Below are 5,000 nucleotides of genomic sequence, written 5' to 3'. Positions count from 1 at the left end.
CAGAATCCTCAACTTCCGGTCACTCTGCAAGCCTCTCTTGTCCTCTCTTGGCAGACCTCTGAGCCATCTAGGGGAGGTGGGCGTTGGGAGTTTTACGTAGTGGTGCGAGTAATTAGCAGTGTGTGATATGAATGCAAGGGTTAAAGATAGACCTGATTATTACCTGGGTGCGGTGAGAGAGGGCTGCGTAAGTGGAAGCTGGGAGGAGTTCCATAGGGTATTGAATTGTGTGTGTGCGTGTGTGTGTGGAGTTGATTGCAGGAAGTGTAGGCTGATGTTGGCTGAAGGGGTTGGGAAATGAGATGTTAATGTGGTATGGATGTAATTATGTGTCAGAGGTATTTATGGAAGGTGATTACTCGTGATACTGGTAATAGGAGAATTATATTACCAACCTAACCTAACCAAATCTAACCTCACCTTCTCTTTACTGTACCCTATCTAACCTATCGTATCCTACCTTAGCCAATCCTACCCTAGCTTGCTCTGTCATACCTTACCAGAGTACAGATAATGCAAATAATCGAAATATTTTTAGTGATATGAAATCCATGTATGTCTGAAGTGTGAAATATTAACGTAGAATATAAACAAAATAATTAGAAGTGAAATTGAAAAAGAAAAGTGCTGTATAAGAATCGTTTTTATTAATTGGACATGATGAATTTAACGTAAGGAAGCGTAAAATCAAAGACGTATATTCGCAGCCACTTGTGTCGTCATATTGCAGTCTTGAGATTCGAGTTTGATTGGTCGGCAGTATTAAGAGACCTCCACGCTGGGCTGTGATTGGCTGGCTGGCGGGGCTGCGTGGTTCTCCAAACTCAGGAAGAAAAAATGCAGGAATAAAGCTTCCGGAACACTTGCCCGCCTGCCAGCCTACCTCACCTGTCCAGCTCACCGACTCATCCACTCACCCACCAGCACACCCACCCACACATTCATCTGCACCCACATATCCATCCACCTACTCACTCGGACTCGCTTACACACATCTATCCACCCACACGTCCATCCACACACACGCATACCCTTCCTTTCACACCCACCCTTCCTTCCATTAACTCACTAGCCATCCACCCAACAACACGCCAATCCATCCACCCACCAATACACACACCCACCCACTCGTGACCCGCCCATTCTTCGTCTCTCGTTAAGTAAATTTGATGAACACGTCTCCGGAGTAGCACCGCCAAAAAAAAAAAAAAAAAAGAGAGAGAGAAAAGAAAAAGGAATCTTCGTTCAGAATGTATTTATTTTTATTTACTTTATTATTATTTTTTTCCCCAAAGGTCGCGGCATCCTTAACTCAGCTGTTTCATAAAGCCGGGGCCATTCGTTAGAGAAAGGGGGGTGGGGAGGGAGTAGGGGATGGGGGCTTTTGTGGTAGTGGATGAGGGTGGGTGGTGGGTGGGTACTGGTGTGTGGGGTAGCGGTGGGGGTGGGGGCTGTGGTGGTGGTGGTTTATGGTGGGTGGGTGGGTGGGGTGCTACCTAATTACAGGCGTTTGGGTCAGAGGTGGGCTAATAGGTGGAGCTGCCAGGGAGGAGGAGGAGGAGGAGGAGGAGGAGGAGGAGGAGGAGGAAGAAGAGAAGAGGAGGAAGGAAGGAAACCCCGTCTCTTTTTCCTCCACTGCAGTAAGGAAGAGGAAAAGAAGTGACGTGATGGAGGAAAGGGAGGTAAACTGACGTATTTATAATTCCTTCCTTTTCCTCTTCATGCTTTTCTACTATTTCCTAGTTACGGAAGGAAGGAAGTGAGGGAGGAAAGAGAAAGAAAGAGAGCGCAGTGTGTCCCCCTCTGCTGCTGTCCAGTGCAGGAAAGGTTTAGAGGTTACATTTGGAAGTTCAGCGTAGTATATTATTGACACTGGCTTTATCTCCGCTGCGTAAAACCTCCCGGGCGGCAGAGAGAGAGAGAGAGAGAGAGAGAGAGAGAGAGAGAGAGAGAGAGAGAGAGAGAGAGAGAGAGAGAGAGAGAAAAGTCGTCTATTTAGTAGTCCTGCTCTGATCTGGCAGTGGCTCTTTCTGTGTGTGTGTGTGTGTGTGTGTGTGTGTGTGTGTGTGTGTGTGTGTGTGTGTGTGTGTGTGGCATTGCAGACATCCGCCGTAACTTGTGGCGTCGCTGCAAAAAAAGAGCTAAAGGTTACATTGGACATTCAATAAAGGGTAAACAGAACCACGAGCAGCAGTGGCTGGCAGTAACAGCAACAGCAGCTGCAGCACGACAGCCTCATGACACGTGCGCGATAACCCCCGGTGCAGCATCGCGGGGAGGCGCCATTACGTGGGAAATATCCATCTGGTGGCAAGAATGTGTAATTGAAGTAAAGCGCTGGCCAGCAAATGTTTGGGTGTATCAGGGTGGGAGATCCGCCGGTGCTGGCTGGCTGGCTGGCTGGCGGCTGTGGCGGGGAGGGGGCCGTGCTGAGGCAGTGGAGAGGAGGTAGTGGAGGCAGGGATTTAGTAAGGAGATCTACGGGTTGTGTTTGTCTGAGGCTGGTACCACGATCTTCCATTTTAACTCCGCCTCGTCCTTTATGGAAATGCGAGGGCGGCCGTGGTGCATTATGGGTGTCCGCTGACGCTAATGGCGGCCTCGCACGCGGCTACTCTTCACGCCGCTTGCTGCTGCTGGGGGGAGGACAGGGCCAATGGTAGTGGGAGGAGGAGGAAGCAAGATGGCGGAATGGTGGCGTCTAATTCGATTACGCTCTTGGCATTCGAAATTGGGACTTTGGTGCCTCTATGGGGGCCGCCTCTTTCATTTGGCTTCGTGGGTGGCGAGGAGACGCGAGGCACTGGGACAGTCGCCGCACACGCCGGGAGAGCCAGAGGGCGCTCAGAGGAGATGGGAGTCAGCAGTGGGGTCTTTAGTGGAGATAGGAGTCAGCAATAGGCGCTGTAGTACGCGTTTACCTAGGGGGCACAAGGTCTCTAGGAGTGTCCACAGAAGGGTCAAAGAGGAAATGCTGACTTGTGATTTTTAGGCTGAGGCTCGTATTCTTCAAAGCTTTGGTGTCCCATCAGGAAGTGTTCAGAGGCTACAGGGACGAGCAGCTGGGTTCTCATGTGCTTTTCCCATTAATGATGCAGAAAGTGCTTATGTTTAACTGTCTCTAGAATCACGAAAAACCTCCTTGAGAATTCCAGTAACTTGTAATACAGCTTGTTAAAAATATTAGAGATAAGATAGAGACACTCATGAATAAGAACCAGAATTGCAATGCATAAGCGCACCAGAAACTGTTTGCATTCGAGAGAGTTGCCCAGAGAAGCTACAGAACTTTTGGAGAGGGCACCAGTTGAGGAGTGAGAGACGCAAGGCTTACTGAGAATCGAGGTGCTTAGGCGTAGGATTATATCGTCGCCTTAATAGATTTTTTTAGGGACACTTTAGAGCCTCAGAGTGGTACCATGAGAAGGATGGGATGGCCTCACGTGTCAGGGCCTCGTAGTAAGTGACCTGTATTCTTAAGCGCATTGTTGGGATTGACTTCAGTGGTCACAGAGATGATTGGTTGGGCTATTATGAGTGTTTTTTCCCCTTTGATGTATATAATCCTCGTTAAACTATCAGTAAAATCATGAAAACACCCTTGAAAGATCTAATAACTTCCACTAGAGCTTGTCAAGGGTAGTTATCTCAAACGCTGAAGTTATTAGAAATGCCACGAGCCCACGACGAAGGGAACGAGACAGGACCTTCTCGGCTGCCACTTCTTCCACTAAACCCTGTTGGAAAATAATTAATATGTTTAGGAATGCTGCGACGAAGGGAACGAGGCAAGACCTTCTCGACTGGCACTTCTTCAGGTGTCGCGCAGAGCCGCCGTTAGCCTCCTGGTGTCGGCGGCTCCACCACTCAGAGTTCGTGGCGGCGGCGATCTGTCTGCCAGCCGCCTCCGCCGCCACTGTCATCTCCGCCGTCGCCTCAGATTACCTGCTGGAGTGACATGAGGAGCCTTGCCAGCCTGCCTCGCTCTCCCTCCTCCCTCTCTCCCTCCGGTGCAAGGCCAATCAACTCTCCCTCCCTCCCTTTGTGACTTCCCTCCCTTCCTCCCTCTGTCCATCCTCTCGCTAGTCTAGTCTCCCCTCCCTTTATCCTCCCTTCCACCCCATACCAGTCCATTTTCACTCTGTCTCCCTCCTATTCTTCCCTCCCACCTCTTCCTCTCCCTCTCCCTTGCTAGTTTAATCTGTTCTCCCTTCCCTTCCACTGCTCCCCTATCATGTCAGTGCAATCTCTTACTACCCTCTCTCCCTCTCTCCCTGCCTCCCTCTCCCTTCTTGTTCTTCTCTCCCTTGCCGTACAGGTTCCTCTCCCTGTCTCCCTCCTTCATTCCTACCTTCCTTTTTCCCTAAATCTCTCCCTCCTTAAGCCAGTCTTATCTGTACCTCCCTAAATCCCTCTTCCTCCCCCTCCTCCTCTTCCCTCTCCGCTAACTTGGCCTATCTTCCTTGTTCCTCCTTTCCTTCCTCTTCCCTCCTCACTCCATCGCTTCTTCCTCGTGCCAGGTCTCTCTCTCTCTCTCTCTCTCTCTCTCTCTCTCTCTCTCTCTCTCTCTCTCTCTCTCTCTCTCTCTCTCTCTTCCATTAAATTCTTTTTCCTCCCGCTCCCTTTTTCCTCCCCACTCTTTTCCTTCCTTCCATTTCTCCTCTTTTGCTCACAAAGAAAAATAAGATGAAAAACTAACGAGAGAGAGAGAGAGAGAGAGAGAGAGAGAGAGAGAGAGAGAGAGAGAGAGAGAGAGAGAGAGAGAGAGAGAGAGAGACTGGGATTCAGTTATCAGTGTCAGGAAGGTTTGACATTTTGTGAGGCTCCGCTATGAAGCATCGAAACGAGTTAATATTTTTTTCTCCCCCTCTTCTCTGTTAGTGTTTTGAAATTCGTGATTGCAATATTTTTTTTTTATTTTCGTTTTTCATCAATTATCTTCCCTTTGCTTTTGTTTGTTTATTTTCTTGCTTTTTCGTATTTATTTCTTCCCTATTTTT

The 5,000-nt window shown here is 49.0% G+C and overlaps 1 protein-coding gene across 3 annotated transcripts in view; it reads left to right on the top strand.

The window, feature by feature from the left end:
* LOC135102979 (uncharacterized) overlaps positions 1-5,000 on the top strand; it is a 109,046-nt gene that overhangs the window by 7,292 nt on the left and 96,754 nt on the right. The window lies entirely within an intron of this gene.

Source organism: Scylla paramamosain, chromosome 8 (genome assembly GCF_035594125.1).
Source record: "Scylla paramamosain isolate STU-SP2022 chromosome 8, ASM3559412v1, whole genome shotgun sequence".
NCBI lineage: Eukaryota > Metazoa > Arthropoda > Malacostraca > Decapoda > Portunidae > Scylla > Scylla paramamosain.
The sequence above is the reverse complement of the archived record's forward strand: the minus strand, read 5'-3'. Positions and strand labels throughout refer to the sequence as shown.